Raw genomic sequence first — 24,283 nt, forward strand, 5'->3', positions numbered from 1 at the left:
ACAGCCGCAACGTTTGAAACCCGCGCGCACACACTCACACTGGAGACAATAACCCAAAGCAAACTGTAAACAGCAATACACAAAAAAAGAAAAATACAACAACAAACAGTTTTGACTTCGACGAGCATACGGCTAGCAGACACAACGACAGCCCGACTGCGGACGGACGACGCGGCATGCACGTTGAGCGGGCGGGGTAATTGAACGCGCTGCCAGTCAGACGCGCTGCCAGTTAGACTGCCGGGCGAACGCAGTGCGCGCTCGTGCGTCATGTTGTTGCTGCAGCGACTCCAAGCGTACACAGACATTTTTTCAGCTACTATCTACTGGCTCAATTACTACTACTTCTTCTGCGTGCGGCTTTGGCAGCGTACTCTTCTTCACACTGTACGCTGGCAATCACCGCCACTTGACTTGTGTGACGCTACTGTCGCCAGTCTGTCGCGGTCGACGTCGATCTCTGACTTTTTGATAACTTTTGTTCTTTTGCTTGGCTGCGCAATGCAACAGATGATCGTCGCTCGTTCGCATTGTGGTTGACTTGTACCCTCGTTTTTGTTGTGTTTTTTTCTTTTTTCTGATTGCTGTGTGTTCTGTTCTTCTTTTTATTGAGATTGCACACGCAAGATCGGACGATCGCGCTGCGTGTATGTCGTCACAAACAAGCGCGCTGAGTTCTTACGTTCTTTTCGCTGCTCTTTTTTTTGTGTTGATCTTCGGTTCAATTGCACCTGTATGCGCGCAAAAAACTTACAAATAAATTAGCAAAAAAACGAATGTTCTTTTTAACACTTTTTCCGCGCGTTCGTGCCTACGACGCGTTCATCAAACCGCTCGAAATGCACAGCGGATGTTGGATGGACAAAAAAAGAATGCCAAATCAGTTTTACAGAAATACACCACACGACGTTACAACAAATAAGAATAGAAGTACAATAATGAACGACAAGAACGTTACGAAAATGCCAGCGCTTTCAGTAGCCACAACGATCTTGGCGACGATCACTTTGTATGCCGACTGCTGAAATGCCACAAGTTCGCAAGAACTGAAGACTCATAGACAACGCGACCACAACGACATGGTTCTGGTTGTCTGTGCGCACGACCATTGCGATCAGTGCGCGACCAACGTAGCGTCGAGTCGTCGCCCCAAAGTAATAATATCTTGGTTGACTAGCTGACTTGTTGGCTGGTTGGCTGACGGACTGGCTGTTGGCTGTTGGTTGTTGGTGGCTAAGCGCTAAACAACAGCGCATACCGCGAACGAGTTTAACATATGACAACACAATACAATACGAACAACTGCTAGAACTAGCAACAATGACAGCACCGACATGACAGGCAACAAAGAATAAACGATAAGACAACCGCGCGGCGACAAAAACAATTCAAGCAATGCGCTGATATGTGTTCGGCGTACACGAGTATAAAGGGGGAATAAACGAATAATATGAGAAATACTAATAAATGTAAATGAATAAAAAAAGACAATGGCTGATAATAAAAGAATATGACAAAGTGAGGAATAAAGTGGTTGTTGAAAACGAAAACGCTTTGCTTACGTAGCGCAATAGCGCGGTGCATTTATAGAGAATTTTATGCATATAAAAATGATCAAAAGTCATCTGAATAGTCTATGTATGAGGTTAAGATTAAGATTGATCAAAATAGTAGAAACAGTCGTGGAGAGATAAGTTAGTTACTTTAGGATCTGAAGAGTTTATAAGATCAAGAGTAATAATGTACGAATATAAATTGCTCAAAATGGAAACATTCTTAGAGTGGTCTCTTAGTTACTCCAGGATCTCAAGAATTTATGAGATCAAGGGTAAACATACTTATATATAAGTATATATAAATTGTTAGAAATTGTCGACACATTCGTGGAGAGATTCCACAGTTATTCCAGGGTCTGACAAGTCTATGAGATCAAGAGTAAAACTGTACGAGACTGTCAGACTGCAAATTTGTTCTTTATTTGAAACGTTAGATTGGTTCATGACATTTACTTTTTGAAGATAATTTCATTTAAATGTTGACCGCGGCTGTATGAGGTTAAGATTAAGATTGATCAAAATATTAGTTTTTTCCAGGATCTGAAGAGTTTCTGAGAGCAAGATTAACACTGTATGAGTATATATTTTTCAAAGTAGAAATATTCATGGTGAGATTTCTAAGTTATTCTAGGGTCTGAAAAGTCTGTTGAAAGTAGAAATATTCTTGGAGAGATCTCTTAGTTTACTTCAGGAAGTTGGAAGGTAAATGAATATAATTGTTAAGGAAGAAAATATTATGGGCTATAGATTCAGAAGGAATATGTTGATTGGGATACTTATTTGAAAATATTTAAAAAGTCCGATCTAGCAACGGATCAATTAGCAAACCACTACTTCGATACTTTGTAACGAAACTTGGAATTGGATTTGATTTTTTTCAAATTGAGCCGGTAGAGAATGAAACATGGTTTGGTTAGTAAATTGTCCATTTAAATACAAAATAATAAAGGGCGATCTATTTCGAGATTACTTATTTTTATAAAGACAAAACACAGAACCCTCAAAACTAATGGGGATTGCTTATTATCATTCAAAAGAACATTCTTTGGCATTTATTTTTTGAGAATTATCTCGTTAAAATGTTGGCTGCGGCTACGTCTCAGATGGTCCATCCGTTGAGTCGAATTTTCGATGAGTTGTTCAAGCATTTTTTGACACGAAGATATCCGCATAGACTTTAGACTTTACTTTCCTCACACGGTGTGATATCACACGATTTTGGTGGCCGTAGATCGAACGAAAACGTGAAATTCTCTGCTCACCAAAGTATTCTCGAAATAAATCCGCTAAATTTCGTTACCTATAACGATCACCATTAACGGTTACGTTCCCACCGGCATCATTTTTGAAGAAATATGAACCGATGATTTCACTGACCCACAAACCACACCAACCGTCGTTTTTTCTGGATGAAATGACAGCTCTTGAATCTCTTCAGGTTGCTCGTCGTTCCAAATGTGGCATTTTGCTCATTTACATACCCATTGAGGTGGAAAAATGTGGGCTTCGTCGCTGAACAAAATTTGGCTTGAAAACGTCGGATCTTCTTGGAACTTTTCAAGAGCCTATAGAGCTAAGCGATGTCGAGAGGTTTCAGTTTTTGCACAAGCTGTATTTTGTAAGTCTTTCCATGAAGAAATGCCAAACAATACTGAACAAAAATAACATGACAGCTTGACTCACGTGTGATCCATCAAAAAAGGCTATTGAAAAAGTACTTCTATTTGGATCACCCGTTATGTACGCTACGATTCGTTAGGGAAACAAATTTTACAGATCAAGTTTAGGAAAATCAAAAAGATATATTCAGCCACTAGAGACCACCAGGTCTCAACTGACGTAATGCTATCATAATAACAAACAGTATTTTATGTTAGATAATAGTCTATTTCAATATTTCTATTACAGATAGATAGAAGAAAAAATAAAAAAGAGTCAATCTGTGAGTCATTATCAAGACATCAACAATTCTCCAAAACAAATTGAAGAAAGTATTACAACGAACTATAGTCTAAACTACACAAAGTCAAAAAATAACAAAATGAGGATCAGCGATCAACATGCATACATGATCGATCATCTAAGAGATCTCAATCAAAATATTATTTTCGATCTCAATACAATATAATTTAAGGTAGATCATAAAACAAAAATCTATGAAGTAATACCAAAAATATTTCCATAATTGATTTAAAGAATAGTGCGAAGCGATCATTGATAAAAAGTGTGTAAGTATGTTTATAGCCTAATTCAATCACTGACCGATTTCACGCAGGCAAGCTACAAACTCAATGATCTATTAAATTTACAATTCGAGAAATCAACTCGAACAACGAAATGCTCAGCGAAGCAAACTAAGGAAAAATAAACCAATCAAGCGAAACAATGTTGTTTAAGTACAACGATTCAGCCACTGTGAGCAATGCAAAGCGAATAGCAAAATGTATGAATTTTAACGAATGCAAATTGAAAACGAACATACACACTTCAAAAAAACACAAAAAAACAATAATAATATGGAGTCTAGAACACAACTTATACAAAATAAAGTAGCGAACGCAAAGAATAGCAGCGCAAAAATACCAAAGCGAACGTAATCACAAATCAAATGGCAAAAAAAGAAATATTAACAAACGAAGGAGCGAGTGAACGATCGCGTCCAACGGTCGAAAGATCGAACGATCCACCAACCAACCCACAATTATGCATAACAATATAATAAAAATACGAAACATACACACACACACGCGTATATATGTTACGAAAAAGGCATGAAATAATTGAAGTGATCGTCGCCACACGCTTGCCCCTACTCGCGTTCACCCAATCAAGCGCACGATTACTCAGCAAAAAATCAGCAGCAATCAGAAACACCACAGCGGCAGCAGCTGCGCAACGTGAACGTCTTGTGCGAGCAAATGTGTGAATCAACGACGCGCCGCGCCGTGACGGTGCGCTTAAGAAACAAGTGAGACGCCGCGCCGATCATCAACTAAACGCCGATCGTCAATGATCGCGCGGTGCGCGCTTCTGTTGAACGCAGCGCATTGCTTTTATTTTCGTTGCCTTTTAGTTAGTTTAGCGTTCGATGGAGCATTTAGACGGCGGCACGGTGTTATACGGTGCATTGTCGATTGCTGATCGTCGACGGTGTTAGGAAGTGGCGCACTCGCCGCCGCCACAAAATGTTGCTGCCATACGTGTGCACCAATTGTATGTGTGTGTGTGTGTGTGTGTATAAACAAACAACTGTATTTGATTGAATGCAAACATTTATATGGATATATAAGTATCTAGATACCCACACACACACATACATACATAAGTAAGGGTGAAGATCAGTTGTTATTACACGCTTGCACGTATGCTGCGCGCACTCATTCAACGCTACCGATCGTGCTGTACGGCCAACGTCACGTCGCGTCAGCACCAACGTCTCTCATGCGCGCGGAGCTCCTCCAAAAGGTGTTGATGATCATCGACGGCAACGTCATGATCGCGCTCATGACTGCCATGATCAGCACGATCAGTAAAAGTGTATATGTATGTTTGTACTTAAAGCGCTGCCAAAACGTCGTTGCGGCTGCCACAACAAAACCGAAGTCGAAACAAAATAACCAAAAACAATCTAGCAAATCAACAACAAAACAAGAAAAAAAGCAGAAGCAACAAATAAATAAAAATTCAAAATACGAAAGAAAAAATATGTATTAAACAATCGTTCGACTTCGAAGACACGTTGTTACGTTTCTTGCGCTGCCGCCACTGTTTTGCATTGCGGGTAGAGACGTGCCGTAGTGTTGGCGACAACCAGACGCCAAAATGCCTCACAGTGTTTTTTATATAATTTTTGTTTTTGTACCCATACAATGATCCGTCAACTAAACACACAGCTATTCGAACACTTCACTCTGCGTTCACTCGTTGTGTGTATGTGTGTTGGTTCGTGTGCCCGAGCAGATATCGGCTGGTTGTTATTCTTAGCCATTGTTGTTCTTTGACGTAGTTGGTTGTTGCTATTTTCGTGTCGAACGTTATTTTTTGCAGCGCAATTCATTGGCTCTGATCGGCGTCGTCGTCGGTGACTGCGGTGCAGGCGGAGGTCATGTTCTGTCAGTAGACAATCTTTCGATCAATTCGCGTTCGCTTATTCAGTGTTGCGGGGTATTTTCTCTTTTTCATACACATGCTGATATTTATACTGGTTTCTGAAATGTGTTTTCTTTTATTTTTTTTTTTTTTTTTTTTGCTTTTTTTCGTTGACTCTTAAGTATTCAGCGGTTGGGTGCTATAATAGTTCTTAAGCGGATCAGCTCATGATTGAGTTAATAGGAATGAATGTGTCAGAGTTGCCAGTTAGTATGAATATTATGGCATCTTACAGATTTGCCAAATTGGTATCTTGAGATATTTCCGTTGTGCGTTGGTGGTGTTATTGTTCTTATCTGATAAGTGAGTCAAAGCATCTCCTAACCATCATTTTTCTTCTGTACAAATTATATTTTCCGTTAATTTTAGAATTTGTTTAGATCGGCTCACGAGTTTTCTTAGTTTCTCAATGATCCGAAGAGTTTATGAGATCAAGATTAAAACTGTACAAGTATACGTTGTTCAAAGTGGAAACACAAAAAGTTTAAGAGACTATTTACTTTGGTACTTTTCAAGTGTTAAGAATTTTTTGATTCTCTGAAATAGTCATAGGGTTGCCACGAACATAGTCGAAAACTGAAAATATTTAGTATATTTAATATTACTTTGATTTGTTATCAAAACTACTTTAAAAAATATTTTAAAAATTATACTTTTTAAGGAAAGAGTTGCCATCTAAATTAAAAAATAGAAATAACCTAAATTTTATAAGCATCGTGTAAATATTACATTTAAATAAACATTTTTATTTTGTATCGAATTGAACATAAACATAATTTTCATATAGGGTTGCCATCTTGTCAAACGATCAAAACTAAATTCAGCTCATTGGCGCTTAATTTATAAAAAAATCTAAGGTAAAATAAATTTATTGAACCATATAATTCATTTTGACCAAATTTTGAAACAGGGTTACCATTATTTTAATAAAAAATAAGGAAATTTAAATTTTCTTTTTTTAGAAATTCAAGTCTTTTATAAAACAAAACAAAAAAAAAATCTGAAGACTCTACAGATTCATTTGAATAAGAATTGCTTTTTTATGAGATTAGCCAGGGTTACCAATTATATACATAACGTCATTTATCTTTTAAGAGTCTGAAAAAAACCCGTTTTTGCGAAATATTTTTTAAGAATTGTTTTATTTAAAAAATAAATAAAAAATGGTAAAAAAAAGTTGGATAACCTTCTTCCTGTAGCCGATCTGCAAGAGAACCACCGAAAGCAGGTGTCTTGTTGCGAAGAAGAATCGGTTAATAATATTTGAATACCCACTCATATGGGAATAGAAAAGGCAGACGAGTTGGCTCGCTCGGGAGCAAGCTGGAAACATAATTCCCCTAAGCTTCCCTGGACCATTCAGCTCCTTCAAGTGTGGTTTGAAGCAATGAACCCAAGAGGAACACTTGAGGTCTTGGAATACTAGCAATACAGGGCTTAACACAAAGTTACTTTCGGGTAGTGTTGATCCGCCATCAATAAAATATAGTAATATTTTAGGCGTCATACCCGCGAAACTACCCTGGAGATACCATCTCTAGAAAATTGGTAAAGTGGATTCGGTGTAATAAAGAACATGCGCGGAGCATGAAGAAACGCTGGAACATTATCTTTGCAAATGGCCGTAAAAACGTCAGAAGGTGTAGGGCTGCAAAAGTTGCTATGAGACTCAGAGAATCTGGGTCCATAGAAGAACACCTATCTGAACACTCGGATATTCCCACACGTTTTAACTTCATACCGGATTACTTGGATCATGGAGTTGTTAACCGAACTTTGGTGGCTCCGACGAGGGAGTTGTGCGTGAGAAAGGGGGGTTTACTGTCAGGAGCTCTCTATCAACTCCAGCTTCAGACTTCCTAACTATTGCAGTGTCTCGATGCTTTTTGGAGAATACTCTCAAATATATGTGTATTTTGAATATTATATTACAAAAAAAGACCTTTTGAAAATCGGAAGGGGTTATAACCCCTTAAGGTAAGCCCTAGATAAAAGAGACTTTCCTTTATACTGCAAAAGTTAGTCTTATTGCCATCTCATACTCAAACAGAAAATAGTCCTTACTTTAAGCATTCCCGAAAAAAACGCTCTTAGAGAGATCCAAGTTGTCGTCTTTGCCTTAAATTTATATTTTAATCAAAACTGTCTGGCAACTCTATTTTGCCAAATACACATTTTCATATTTATATGGCCACGTTTGAGTACATACTTAGTATATGCAAATGCTCTATGTCGATCAACAAATGTTCTAAATTCGTCTACGGTACCCACAAAGATCACCGCTGAGTTCAGACGCATGTGGTTCTTGCTTTTGTTGTTTTCTAAATTGCAGCTAAGTCACAGCGCCAACGCTTTTGCCAGCGGGAGCGGCGCACATGTTGCTCTCAATCGAAATTCCTTGCCATTTTTCTATGCATAAAAATAGCCACACTAGTGTAGAATGGCAACAAATCGAAAATATTTAGCTATTAATGTGCTGTGCATGTATGTGTGTATGTGTGTTCGCCTGAGTGTATGCTTGTTTGTGTGTATGCCTGTTTGTAGGTAGAAGTACAAGACTTGTTGGCTTGAAGTGGCAAACCAAATTGGCAAAGACAGCTAGCATATGAGTGGAAATAAAAAAGTGGAAATACAGCAACAACAAAAGTGGCAATGTAACAACATGTTTAAGCGGTCAGCAAAAACAACAATGCACAAACACACTCACATGCACTTAGCACTTTTCAGTCTTATGGCTGTCAATTGTAGTGGGTTGGCGTGAATTTAGTCGGTTCTTGCTGTACATATGTATATACATACAAACATGCATACATATTTACACGTTTACTATGTGCGCGGCTGCTTAAGAAATTCTAGTTTTGCGAGTTTGGTTGCGTTTGTCGTTAGGTATCTGGCTACATTTGTAAGCTTGCAGATATTGTATTTCAGCCACCGACTACACTATGGAGACATATCGACAGTTAATTTTTTCGCACATACATCCAAATATATACACACACCGATTGTATTCATTTCTTAGCCAGTTGCCGCCATCGTCACGGCTTTTATTCCACATTTTTTTTAATTTTTTTCTAATTCTTCTAATTTTTTTCTATAAAAAATGCGTTTGTCGGCTGTTTCGCGCTTCGCTATCCGCCTTTGGGCCTCAATTCTCAATTCTACAGATACAGACATACATATTAACAGTCTGGTGGCTAAATAGCGCGTTAGACTTTGTTGCGTTAAAAAATTATTTGCGAGTGTTTACATGTGGCGGCGCTATTTGTATTCAATTGTGGTCGGCTTTTAATTGATTTCACATAAAAACTAATCGCTTTTGGGTGTGGACTGCTATTTGAAGTTAATTTTTTAGGATTTTTTCTTTGAAGTCTTTTATTTTTGTTTGCATTATAATTATTTTTTGGCATAAATTATTTATAAATATTCTTATTATTTTTGTATTCGTTCCTCTGCATAAGAGCCCACGTGGCACAAACGAGTTTAATGTAAATTGCCACAGAAAATGTGGTAGAGACGAAAAATTCCGTATCTAAGATATTAAAATAGTGTCGAGCGAAATTTCGTCAATTTCTTACATGATCAAAATTGACCCGGACTGGTCCATATTAGCTGACTACGCCAACCAAATCGATACAAAATTGTTTCTAGATTGCTGAACTCTTTTTTATGTTCACGTGAAGTTTGATCCCAAGGAGTATTTAGCAGGTGTTTTTCTTACTTGATCAAATTTGACCCGGACTGGTCCATATAAACTGACTGACCAAATCGATACAAAATTGTTTCTAGATTGCTAAACTCTTTTTTATGTTCACGTGAAGTTTGATACCAAGGAGTGTTTAGCAGGTGTTTTTCTTACTTGATCAAATTTGACCCGGACTGGTTTACATAAACTGACTATATCAAAGAATCGATAAAAAATCGTTTTCCAGATTAGTTAATTTTTTTATATGTATGTTCTTGTGAAGCTTAATCTCCATGTATATTTGGAAGCTATTTACTACGTGAACTGTTTGTCGGAGAATTTTTACCACGAAGGTAAACAAAAACTGGGACAACGATTAAATTATTGTCTGTACAATGGCGTTGCAGTAGTTTTTTGATGGGTCCACTCTATCATGAACACAAGTTCATTCGAAGCATTCAGTGAACGTCGTGAGCTGTCGAAAATTTGACCCCCGCGAGTCGTCCATCCTCTGTTAAAGTATAGTATATAGGAAAGTTTAAAGAAACTGTGCTTCGAAATTGTCGTGTTGGCATCAGAAAATAAGAGAGGTTTTCAACATCTTTTATGGAAAGACTCAATACATGTTGGTTATGAAGCATGTCACTGCTAGACTCGTACTAAAAGACCGAAAACTGTAATCAGAACAAGAACTCGCAAAGTTAACTGTCTACAAAATGCTATAACTCTTTTTAACAACACGCTTCAAAGAGCCTTAATTTAAAGAGCAGCTTGAAGTGTTTATGATTCGAAAGTCTAGGTCTATGCTCTTGTACTATAAAAATTGTCTTTGATCCATACAAAAGTACTTTGAAGATTTCATAACGAAGAAACAAATTACCAAACTTTGATCCCAAATCGTATCTCTTGCGTCAGATATATCCATTTTTAGTAACAATTAACGAAGAGATGAAAATCTCCGCTCGAAAACTGATTGATGTTTTGAACATGAACGACCTCTGTGTGATAGATTCGTAGCAAAAGCGGTCGAGAAAGAGATAATTTATGACTTCATTGAAAAAAATCGGTTTTATATGACATTTTTGGGTCCAGAATTTTCGAAAATTCCCATTAAAGAGAGAGAGAGAGGAATTAGACTATATGTGACATTTTCGGGTTCTGAATTTTCAAAAATCCTTTTTTAAGAGGTCATATATGAGGTCATATAATTTTGCCGTAATATCTTCGGATACGCCGAGCGAGTTATAGATTTTCTTATCGAAGGTGGGATATTGTCGGAAAACAGATTCTTCTTTTGAATACTTGAAAGTTTGTTTGTATGTGTGCAAGATAAATATGACTCATGACGATGTGCCAAGCAAAGATCAAGTTTTAGAGGAAAGCAAAACAATTGTTGTCTTAGTATTTAAAAAAGGTCTTGAAAGGTGTTGCTCAAGTTAGCCAAGTGGTAAAATAAGTTTTCTCTGAATAGAGAGTTGGGAATATTATAAGAACAGTAAAAATGGTTGATGATACGAGATCACAACGCCTCAATAACACCCAGCAATATACTGGTATTTATCAGTGCGTTGGCCCTGTGTTAGTCGTTGTGGCAAAGGAGGGAGATCACACTTGGGAAATTAAAGAAAAAACCTTTGTGAAGCCATAATACTACTAGAGTAGGATCAAATTCATTGAGAAAGCACGTTGAACCCGTCTTAAATTTGATTGTTGATCTACAAAATATTTAAAGATTTTCTTAAAAATCACTTGCTCAGTGTTCAGCGGTGGATTGAAACTTGTGAGACTTCACCCAAAAATCTGAACTAGAAGTTCCTTAAACGTCTCACTTTTATGAGAAAGCAATAAATAATTTAAGAAATAAAGTAACATTAATATTAAAAATTACATAACCTAAAAATTATTCTAAGACGTTTTAAGGGAATACCCTGAATATATAGTATGTATATGTATATATTGACTTTTCTAGTATATTTATAACTGTCTGCAGCTTACAATTAGCCTTACATATTATGTTTCTTTTAAACTACATACATAAGTATATGCAGATGTACATACATACCTACATAAGTATATATATGGCCGATTGTTAACAAGAAAGCAAACAGATAACACAGCTGAACATATTATTGAACTAAGCTAAAATAATAAGTGATGCAAATGCCTTTAAATGGTGGCTTTCTGTTCTTTTCAGAGACTTTTTATATAAATATACACATACATACATATATATAAAGATGTATATGTGTATGTGTACTCATAATTTCTTATCAAATAGTACTAAGTATTGTATAAATAAAGTTGCGATAGAAGCTTTCTAATGAAAATAGCAGCTAATAAAATAATATTATTGACATACACCAGCGTGTGCTATAAATATGAAAGAAAATATTTGCTTATACCCACATGAATATATATACAATATGTAGTTTTATATATGAATATATATATGTACATACATGCATATACTTTTGTAGGTTTGTATAATTTAATAAATAGGAATAACATTACCTAATAGATGTATATTTATATATGACAGTAAGATTATAAATATGAAAGAAAATAAAGTTTTTGTGATTACTAATACATAGTATATTTATATAAATAGCTAAATAAGCACATACAAGTAATTATATGTTACAAATAGGTATGAAATGAGCTGATCTGCAACAAATTGCTGAAAATAATTATCGATAGTATCTAGGGAAGAGCTCAAGGCGGGTGAATCCGAACAAAAAAGGTCTCTAAACTTTCACTAATGAAACAATTATGTAATATATGGAGTTGTCTTCAAAGATTTATTATGAAAAGTGCCTTCGGAAATGAACCTTCGTCATAAGACGAAATTTTGACTAATTGTAGCTTTAATTGATACTAATTACTGCTTATGCTAAGGGCAATATGTAGTGTTAGGTTCATTAAATGACCTGACGTATTTTCTGAGGTAAGGAAAGATGTTTACCGCTCATAAACATATCAAATGATGTTAAAATATACCCAAATTTATACTTAATTTTAGATATGATATCTCATAGAGTGAGATGATATTCATATATTCGCTATATGGGGGTCATGGTAAGGTATGAACCGAGTTTTAAAAAAGTAACAAATAAACGTTTTAGATTTATCTAAAGCAAAATAAGTTGAAATTAGTCGAGCACTTTATGAGTTATGGAACTAAACTGGAGAGATGCTAGTAACTATTATATCAGTTACTCTATATAATTTTGCATTTCACTAGTTTATTATAAGATAATATTCGTTTTCGAGCATACTATTGTACGAGGAAAGAAAGAAGGTAGGAGGTGGATATTTCTGGAGTGAACTCTCCATCAACGCCAGTTGTTTCAGATATCAAAACAACGGTGGCTGCCATTAAGGTAGCATTAAATTTACAGCTTTGAAGTCCAGCTTCATTCAGAGAGTTGTGCATTCACTCTGATAGCCGAAGGCATATACTGGCTTTGAGTGCGCTCGAAACTCGTCAAGGAGTGCATGAGCATTACAAATTGCTTCAAGTTTCTTCCATATTAGACTTGTATGAGTGCATAGTCATAGTGGAATCGCCGGAAACTGCAGAGCCGATGCGCTTGCTAAGAAGGGTACCGTTATCCCAATTTCATCCGATTAGACGCGTGTCGGTTTTATGATATCCTCTTGCATTTTAGCGCTAGATCTATAAACCGCCAGTGTGCTGGTAAAGCGCTGATCAATAACCAGAACTTGTGCGAAGTGAAAGCATTTTTCCACTTTCTTTTTAATTGCTCTTCTTTTGCCTGACTGAGGCAGAGATATGTATCTCGGTAGACAGACCTTTGGCGAACCTAGCGAAATGGTTAGGATAGATATTAGCCGCCTTAATAAATTCGAGGTCAACGCTTTGTCGATCTATGAGGATCTGGTGGTCCAATTTTAGGAGTTTTTGGGTAACACAACACAAAGTACGAATATCTGTACAAATGAAATACCTCGATTAGCATCAACCTTGCGATCTAACCTAACCAAACCCATTATATACATAGGTGAGGTGGTTATTACAAATTTTCATCTAGCTTTGGCGAGCGACCTACATTCAACCTATCATTAGGCGTGACCACACTCACTTTTATGTTTTTTTTTCTATTATTGGTTATATAAATTTTGACTTTTATGTAATTTCGCTTTGTGCTTGTGGTATTCCTCCTATTGTTATCTAAATTTCAGTATATCGCATCGTTATTTCAAAGGAAGCCAAAGCCAAAATCCCTCCTATAGCATGTTCTGAGGGTACAAAATTTCATAAAAACGCAAACAAGTGTAGAGCCAAGTGTATCCATCTGAAGAACACTTGATGTACAGCGCTGACGGTGACAATATTTTTGTAGCTGTGTCATTAAACAGCATTGACAGTGAGATTATCGTCGCGATAATGTTTGTTTAGGTCATTTACCACATTTACCATAGTTTGAGTAAATACAAACCGTTGTAAATACAAACCTATATATGGACATGCGAGTGTTTATTGATAAAATCGCATACAGATATATAAACTAAGCGCTTGGCTGTCTGATAACATCAATCAACGGCATCAAACAGACCTGAGTACATTCATACAATCCATGATATAATAAAAAATATAAGAATCTATCAATCAGAAAAGCTTTTGCACCTTTCTTTCACTTATCAACACGTTACCACCGCTATGAAACACGATCACTTCAATGATCATACAACATTACATATCTATACAAGTTTGATACACACACACAGCCCACGCTGTACGATCACTTAATGACCGCATTTGATAAACTGGTTTGATTAATATGACGTTTTTACGGCCATAATGGTGAATGAGTGCTTATGACGTAGACGTTTAGTCATACCTGGGTACATGTGATAACTGTGTATGTATTTGTACACATTGCTTATGCGAAGTATAAATACCATATATACATATGTACATATGAACAGTGTTCATTTTGTGTGTAGATAAGCGATCGCTGATCAATGAAAATGTGTTTTCCGCCAATTTTTATCAGTAGACGACAGTAACCTGGTGCTTTACTATCTCTGCATGGCACTAATGTGTACTAAAGTAGGTATATAACTGTATTTGCCAGACATTTCAAATGCATGAATATTCTAGATCGGCGCTCAGTGATCTCATTAACAATGTTGAGATAATTTTAAACTTAATTAACGAGGATCTTTTAGTTGCTTGGCATGAAATAAAAGTTCAATTCAATTGATTATGCGATATAGCTGACTTATAATTATGCTAATACCGTTAGATTTATTCGAGAGATCAATTTGAGTACCTAATGAACTTTTTAGTGATCGCAGTTTTTTTTTAATTTTTATTATTTATATTTTCTCGAATACTTCAACTTAACGTACCTACATACATCCGTTGCATTCAAAGATGTAGAACGGATTTTCGTAGGAAAAATTAGACATAAAACAAGAAAAAACGTTAACTTCGGTTATACTGAAGCTAAATACCCTTCACAGGTGCATTTCTGTTAGTAACTATGTGTTCAGTTTGTATGGAAGCTATATGCTATAGTAATCCGATCTGAAAAATTTTTTCGGATTGTATGGCAGCTATATGCTATAGTTAACCGATCTGAACAATTTCTTCAGAAATTACATTGTTACCTTAGAAAATAATCTATACCAAATTTCATGAATATATCTTGTCAAATGTGAAAGTTTTCCATACAAGAACTTGATTCCGATCGTTCAGTTTATATGGCAGCTATATGGTATAGTGCTCCGATATCGGCAGTTCCGACAATTGAGCAGCTTCTTGAAGAGAAAATGACCTCTGCAAAATTTCAAAACGATATCTTAAAAACTGAGGGACTAGTTCGTATATATACAGACAGACAGACGGACATGGCTAAATCGACTCAGCTCCACATACTGATCATTTATATATATACTTTATAAGGTCTCCGATGCTTCCTTCTGGGTGTTACAAACTTCGTGACAAACTTAATATATGTACCCTGTTCAGGGTATAAAAGGCGAATTTTCGTATTTTTTAATAATTGGAAGATGGAGTGTAGAAGTTCACGCCAGTGAGGAAAGTACTCTGGAGCGCCATTCATTTGTTAGTAGTGGCGGGAAAAGATTCTTTTATGTGGCTCAAGCAGCTCACGACTTCCGGTCTTAGACCAAGTATCCTCAGGGTAAAAAAACATCCTTTTAAAGGCGAACTAAACCGCCTCGGATGAAAGACCCCCCTTATAATGACGACCACTGCAAACGTGTTAAGGATTACGATTTAAGGGCATGTACCGGGAATATCCGTTCCCTTATTTGGGAAGGTGTCCCTGCCCATCTGATTGATGTCCTCGTAAGAGTAAAGGCATCACCGTCGTCATCACAGGACAAGGACTGAACATTTACTACACAATGGCCAAATTCGGTGTAGGATTCGTGGTGAGAGAGAGACTCCGTCGCCGAGTCCTGGTTTTCACCCCGGTGGATGAACGTCTAGCCTCAATCCAAATCAAAGTTCTCTAACATATCGCTGATTTACGCCCACGCCCCGATGGAAGGGAAGGAAGATGTGGCGACTTTAACGTTAGGGTGAACAAAAAGGTATCTTTGGCACAACAGTCGATAAATTTAGCTTCCATGATGAAACATCCCCAAATGAGTTGAGGCTGATCGACTTCGCCCCGGAACTTTAAAATTTGGCTATCTCTAGTACTAAATTCTAGCACAAGAAATTTCATCAGGCTGTCTCTGGATCGAAAAGTCACCAACCAGATGGATTATGTTGTGATAGACGGAAGACACGTCTCCAGCTGGGCGCTACCGTAAACTATAAGAACCCGTTCGTCGTCATCTGAATGAACTTCCTTCTGCTGATCATTTAGATCGCAATGTAGATCACTTATTTCTTGGCATTATCTCTGACAATCTAACTGATTCTCTAAAACACATAGCTGTCCATTCCCGTGGATTATGAGACCCTGCCGAACTGACTAAGTGAACTTCCTTCCGAAGATCATCTCAATCACAATGGACATCATTTCTTCCTTCTCAAGATCATTTCTATCGCAATTTTGATCATTTATTCTTTAGCATATTTCATGCTGATCAAATTTCTACTGTGAATACACAACTGGACACTACCGCGGACCAAAGGATCCTTTCCCCTGTCGACTGACTGAATGAATTGCCATCTGAAGATCATTTCGATCGCGACGCAGATTACTACATTTCTCTCAACAACGATCACATTCAGCAGATCAGAAAAAATTTCATCACAAACATATGTCTAACATTTATTTATTTATACGAAGCTTTGACATCCATCACTTTTCACCCGCAGCTGGTTGTCAGTGGTGTACGCGGCAGTTGTGCCGCCGATCAGTTGTGACTACTTCACTCAATCACTCATTCACTCAGCCGAGACATATGTAAGTATACACAGCGAGCCGCGCCAACACTTTATTTGAGCAGCCGTTCGTACTCATTCAATCGATTGATCAGTTGTTCGATCTTTTTTGCGCTTCTTTTGAAATCGACTGCCGGTGCGTTTCCGTTTCAACGATAAAGCGCTTGACGCGCCACATAACGTGATATAAAGAAGAAAAACAAAAAAAAAGAAATAAAAAACTGTTTGGCTTCCTATAAACGAGCAATGATCCTCACATTACATGCGCAACCACTGTGTGTATGTAGGAATATGAAAAAGCTATGCGCGCTACGTATTTAGCTTGACGTTGTGCGGCGCGTTTCGTGCGCGGTTTCGTGGCGCGCACGACTGACTTGAGATTTGTTTATTTATTTTGATTTTGTTTTTACTGCCACCGCAAGTAAAAAGTGTATGCGCCTGAGCACGTGAGTGTGTATGCCCGCATTTTGTTGGGAATGTCAGCGCGCTGGCGTGTCTGTAAATAAATGTTGGCGACGGAGGTGTGTATTGCTCGCGGCGCGTACGCTTAAATTGGTGTTATTGCCGACAATGTTTTCTTTTTTCAATAACTTTTTGTTTGATCGTTTATAACAACTGTTGTTGTGATCTCAATACTAGCTGTTATTGTTGTTGTTGTTTTGGGAATCGCCATTGTGGCGCACACTTAACGCATTCACCGGTTTCTTGCCGCACCTCTATTAACACAGTTTGTATGCGCGGCTGCCATTGCGTTGCATTGCGCGGCGGGCGCGAGCGCGGTTGATTGTTGACGCTGAGCGTACGGGCGCGCGCGCGGTAGATTGTTGGCGTTGCGCGGAATTGTGTTCGCAGACTTGCGTCGCCAACAAGTTATGTGTTGCACATGCTAATACATGTGAGCGCGCGTGTTCGGATGTGTATGCGCGCGCTGTTGCTGTGGCCCGGGTCGTTGATTATCGGCCGAGCGTTGTCTGACTGCTTGCGGATTGACTGTGGCCGCGTTTTTGCCGCCGCAACGCTGTGTGCCACATGCAACGCTTGTCGATTTGTGTGTTGACGCGTTGTGATAATGTGTTTGTTGTTATTGCTTGCTGTTGCCATGCTTCTTATTATGCACTTGCCAGTTCTACACAATACTTTTACACACACATCCGCACATGCGCGCGCATAATTCAATGCAGTTGCTGTCTGTCGCGTACAGCTGTTGCTCGACTTGCTTCGACAATGTTGTTGGTGCCGCCGCGCACCACGTCTGCTCTACGCATTTTAACAACTTTGTTCGCCTAAAAAATGTGTGTGCCTTCATATGTATGTGTGTGGCAGTGTATTGCTTGCTTATTGCCAATCATTGGCATTCACCGCCGATCAGTGACCAAACTGGGCAATCGCTTCGACACAATCAGGTTGATCGCGCCGCTTGTCTGTGGCCACTGGCGGAAAATAAATTATTCGTTTATTTATTACCTTATTGTTGCAGCAGAAAAAAAGAGAGACTGAAATCATTAATGATTTGATTGGATTTTATGTTTCTTGGTTGCGAATTGTTATTATTGTTGTTGTTTGCTTTTATTGGTGTAGTGGAGATTCATTGGAATTTCGCGCAAATTGAGTTTTCAATTGATCGCTGCGCTCCACAATGTTTCCCGAAGCGGTGTATGTGTGTTTATAAGCATCTCACTCAAAAGTTTTAATGGGCTCTGTCCAATTAGAGTAAAACGTACCTTGTTTTAAGTATTATTCTGTGGATCTTGAACTTCCTAGGTCATCACGGTTCAACTATAAATCGTTGTGATTTATCTCCCGACTAGATCTGGAAAGTTGGAGGATGTACATATTAAGCTCAAACTACCAGAAGTTGCTGTCTTGATTGAACGAGTTCTCGAAATACACGATTTTCGATAGAGATCTCCGTTAAGGGTTAGCAGGTTAGGTTATGTTATGTTAGGTTAGGTTAAGAGGTCGCTGCTAACAGGGATCTTACTTGGATAGCTGAGAACACCGGTCCGTTATGATACCCAAACACCTATATAACTGATTTTAAAACCCTCATAAACTCTCAAAGCGCTTTGAGTCTTTCAATTTTTTTCCAGGTGGCTAATGTCAGCTTCGTTTTTGAGTGTCGAAATGCTTCAACGCTTCAATGCGTCGACCACGCGAGATCCATAGGTCCAGTTGTAGAATGCTAGATGACAACGGAGATCCAACTCGATTCCATCGGCTTTGCAGTTATTAGTGATTTCACGATGACCAGTCACCCTAACGAGTCTAGTAATGTACTAGCGAAGAGCTCCTGGCAGAAAACTTTCCTTTCAACCTTCCCTCTTACCTTCTACACATCTGTGAAAAAACTCACTGTGCTTCTTCTACAGAGACTTCTCTCCTTCCACAAATTTCTCATCGGTAAATGAGCATAAATAGAAAAAGTCACTAGGAGTCTGCAGCTAACTCGAGTTAGGTTTGAAATTTTTGAAATATATACTCTTCTTCTTCTTTATCTCGGTATTGAAATTATCTAGGGGTTTCACATGGGCTCATAAAGTTGTAAGTTATAACGATCCAAAAACATAGCTTTCGGAGTTGTATTTGCGTAAACTTATTTTAGTATGCAACCCAACAACATCCAAAGTAGAATAAAAATTTATGATTTTACGATGCTTTATGACACGTTGTGAGTACCCCAATCATATAATAAACTTTAGAAGACTAATTGCTATTATTGCGTAGATTATCCCTAGGGATCCGAATGTTTCCGTTTTACCCGATTATTGATTAACAATGTGAGTTATTCCATTTGTGTCCAAAGAAACGAAAATAAATGTTGTTATAGAATTATCAACATTGTTATTAGACTTCGATAAAGACTATATCTCAAACGAAACCTATTGTCTCAAAAGGTAGGTTTTACTCCGAACATCTGTCCTATTAAGAAATTCAGAAAGTTATTGAAGAAATCTCAATTTTAAAAAATCTTTCTCTTAAGCATATGCTATGAGTCACCTCATCTTGGCGAATATAAGACAGAGATCAGTGGATATATCGTTGCTGGTACCACTTGAAAAAATAGATACTATAACCTTGGAATTAGCTACAGTATCCTAGGTTTGTTCAACAACCAAGCCACTCAAACTCTTCCATTGCGACGCCACATCCGGCGAACCCTCGGAAAAAAAATGCGCCCGCGTTGTCAGGGGTTCTCTTGGATTATTTAAAGTGAAAAATACGTGTTTTAGTTGAAATCTCAACTTACAACTTGGACGAAGGAAAAATACCTAAAAATTGAATTTTTGGCAGACATTTTAACAAAAAAATTTAAACTTCATTGAGAGTTTGGCCACATTTGTTTTTTGAAAAGTAGTTGTGATATAAAAAAAATCCTTCTTCCAAGTCTTTATCTCGTTTTTCTCGAAACAGCATTTTTCGAATTTGTGATTACTCGGAGACAAATGATCCGACCGCTATCAAATTTGTTTTGATCTAATCAAAAATCGAATTTTGGCGGGTCAAAAACGACCATAATTTTGGGTGAAATTTAACTTTTTTTTCAACATGCCGCCATTTTGTCAATTTTTAATTTTTTTATTAGACCGAGGTTCATCGTACAGACAATATGTTTTAGTTTAAGGAGAATGTTTTTTTTTTTAGGTTTTATCAACAGACAAGGCTGCAATCATGGCAGCAGTGGGGGACCCTTTTTTTGGCGCCGCCGGAGATCGCTTGTCATTTCAAAAATATTTAATATTTTCTTTCAAAATTTTTTAGTTTACTCTTAAAACATGTATAAATATACCCTCAAAATTTTAAAATGATTAATTGACTTTTTTTGTTTTTGATCCCAAAAAATGCCTGTCTTTTACGCTGTCACACTAGGTGTGCCCCTTAAATTTTAAGCCATCTGCTGACAGAAAATGTTTATTTTCATTTTGACTGTGGAATATGTTGTGTAAAAACATGATATTTTATCAGAAAAGAAGTTTTAGAATTTAAGTTCTCTCTTCAAAAGGAAAAAAGAAATAAAAAATTTTTTGGAGCTGACAAGTTAATTTAAAAGTTGAAAAAAAAGTGTAAAAAACGGCGCTTGCATCGAAACCTCAGGAAAAAGCATATTCCACGCTCCAATTGATGGAAAGGCCAATATTATAGGAAAGTGTTGAGGAATTGCTGTAAGAAAATTAGGAGTAAAATTAAATATGTCACTAGTATATCATTTGGCATGCGAAATATAGGTTCAGCCCAGTTAAGCTTGAACTTAGGCACCGATTATTATGTGTGTAGCATAAAGCTTTCAAATCCTCGAGCTAAACATATATGTAAGTACCATAAGAACTTCAAACAGTAGAAAAAAAATCCATCCAACAAAAATATCATCCGCTCTGCTCTCAGTGAGAGCTAGAAAACACTCTCTCTACGGATAATACTATTATGATAAGAGTTTAGGCGTTACTTTCAAAACAATCGCTAGTATTTATCTACAAAAACAACTATTTAGGTGAAAGCAAAAAACAACACAATATATCAAAGCGATAATCTCACGATCCGCACAGCGGCACTTGCAGCAAAACAACTCACACTCAGCCAAGAGCCGATGAGCACCGTTTTTAACACCTCTCCGAAAAAGATAGTTGCGCAGCTGAAGGTAAACACACTTGAATAACTGTCAAGTACCTTGTTGCATGCAACTACCTAGCCTAAGTGTCACTCACACTTTGCCGCCACAAAATTCCATATAATTTGTATTTGGCTTATTTTATTATCGCTTCTTGCTGCGCTGCGCTGCTCTTCAGCGCCTTTGGCGAGCAGGTAAAAAGGGCTAAGTGCACTTCACACATTTTGCGCTTCTTCTTGCTCTTTATGCGCTTAGCATAGCCTTTGTATGTATGTATGTGCTTGCATGTGTGTGTGTGCTATGGTAAATTGCATGGCGGCTTTGTTGTTATTGCAGCCTGGTTGTTGACGTTAAATGGATTAACAATGCTTTGTGGCATACTGTAAGCGAGTTTGCGCGAGTGCCTGTGTGTGTACGTGCGCTGCACTAGGCGGGTACGGGTCAAGTGCTTGAGGTCAGCGCATTCAAGCGCAAATGCACTCACATACACATATGCGCGCGTTCCTCTTTGTTTGTATGTGTACCTGCGTGCAAAGTGCACTTGTTACAAGGTCTTTGATGGCTCTTCATTGGTTTCTGGGTTTTACCTAGGAATCCCCTTTTACGCGGAATTTATTGTGTTGATTTGTGTGCATTGTATTTGCATTGAGTGTTCCATTGAACGGCCGTAATTACGACTGCAAATGAAAGGAGCATGGGTTTTACCAAGGAATCTCCCTAAAAGGGAAGTAATTGTCCATAGTCGCCAGGGTTTTTCCACGGATTCTCCTCTATTTATAAATGAATTGTGCTCAAGGTAGAATTTAGCTGGGCACTTGAAGTTTTTTTTTCGGCATTTTCTTACTTTTATTCAGTGATATTTATTATATTCATATGTAGCAGGTATAACTCATAAAATATTTTTATATTTGAAAACTCTATGGAAATCGTTTCAAAACCATATATTGTACACTAGAGCAGGTGGAATTTTTTCTTATATATACTAGTAATGTTCTACGGCTCATTTTGTACAACTTTACCTGAGAGACTATGGGTCTAAAACCGGTTTCAAGCCAGCGATTTTGAAGGCGAAGTTTAAAAAATCTGCATAATCGGTTTTATGCACTATATGTGATATACTTCACCCCCGATTTGACCAATTCCGACTAATGATCAATAGAATATCATATTGAATCATGATCAACCGGGATCATGGGATTATCCTTAAAAAAACTAGTTTGATTTTTGACAAAATTATGAATTCCAAAAAAATTGGTTTTGTTTGAAAAATATTCTCTTCAAGTTACTTACAAAATAAATACAAAACAAATATTAAAAAAAAATATATATAAAAAAAAATAAAAATTATTATCAAAATTTTTTAATTATTTGATCGTTGCCCGATAAACATATTTAAGAAGGTCGTGTGAAAATTTCAAGTGGTTTGGTTCAGCTGTTTTGGAGAAATTCTCCTCACTGACTCCAAAAATAGTGTTTCCAGAAAAATGTATATATTGTTCTAAAATACATAATTTTTACATATCGTCAACTAAAATGCAAAATAACATAACATTACTTTTAATAAGTTTACAGGCGAAAACAATATAATAAAAACCTCTCATATTGAAAAGAATTTGAGTTTTCTTTATAAAATGGTTATACATTGGTTATGTATTGGTTATAAAATGGTTATGCATAAGTTATATACTGGTTATAAATTGGTTATATATGTATGACAGCGGAAGCTGAAAATTTTATGCTACATATATATAAATATCGATTTTAGAGAAAATACCATGTTTTGCATTTTAGGTGACGTTATGCTTTAACATCTGCAAAACTATTTGGAAGAATAAAATTTTCGGAGAATAATCGCAAATACATATATTTTCGATATAGTATGTGCAAGACAAATCGATTTGATACCCAAAAGTGGATATAACCCCTTAATATACTATATATTAATATAGTACGTACAAAACAGACCCGAATACAATATTATACACAGCTTTCCTAGAGTCATTTTAATAGATTGAGTTCTTGAGGTATAAAAATGTATCTGCGTTTATATCTGCTGAATTAAATTAATTTATTTCTTCTCGTTTTTTTCCATTTTATTTCAAAAGTGCATGCTTTTTGAGTTTACAAATTTAATCCATCAAAAATTTCACTAGTTTCGAAATATCACTCGAATTTTTATAATTTTTGGCCGCTTTCTGTTCTAAGCATAATTTTCCTGAACTTTAGTTTTCAATTTAGTTAATCTATTATATGCCACTCTTTATTTTTCTCTTCTTCTTGGCTCTTTTTTTGGTTCTTTAATTTCTTTTATACTCTAGAAAAATTTTTACTTTTTTTCCTTCTGTGGTATGAGAATCCCACTGATACCTTGACCTCCACTACTAATACTCTTAGAAATAAATAATTATTTTTTAGTTCTCTTTGCTCTCGAAGCTCAATCCTCATAGCTCTCTAAACTTAATTTACCTATACCGAATATATTAGTTTTCATTTCTTTCGTTGCCATTAAACCACAATTAATGGACCTCGGTGAAATTATGTGACGAAATATAATAGAAATTCTCATAGACCGTGTAGAGTATATAGTTTTTAACACTCCTTTTGATACTGCACATATCGGTCAATAATTAAAATATCTTATTGATATTGTTAAGATAACACTCAGAACAGCGTATATTCAGTTTCAGTTTCAGTTCATGAAAACGTCGGAGACCTCTTAAAGAGTGTATAAGTATGTATATAAATGATTAACAAGCTCAACCGATTTAGCCATGTCGACGATGTCGCAACACCATGAACCATATTGAGACCCAGCATTTCATCCCAATTGATATCGCTTCTCTCTATGGGCTCTTGAAAAGTTCCGACGTTTTCTAGCCAAATTTTCTTCTACGATGAGG

The 24,283-nt window shown here is 36.9% G+C and overlaps 1 protein-coding gene across 1 annotated transcript in view; it reads right to left on the minus strand.

Annotated features, from left to right (window-relative positions):
• The window catches only part of LOC126756794 (pneumococcal serine-rich repeat protein), a 185,110-nt gene that overhangs the window by 55,587 nt on the left and 105,240 nt on the right, over nt 1-24,283 (minus strand). The gene's annotated exons all lie outside the window — the stretch shown is intronic.

Source organism: Bactrocera neohumeralis, chromosome 4 (assembly GCF_024586455.1).
Source record: "Bactrocera neohumeralis isolate Rockhampton chromosome 4, APGP_CSIRO_Bneo_wtdbg2-racon-allhic-juicebox.fasta_v2, whole genome shotgun sequence".
NCBI classification, from domain to species: domain Eukaryota; kingdom Metazoa; phylum Arthropoda; class Insecta; order Diptera; family Tephritidae; genus Bactrocera; species Bactrocera neohumeralis.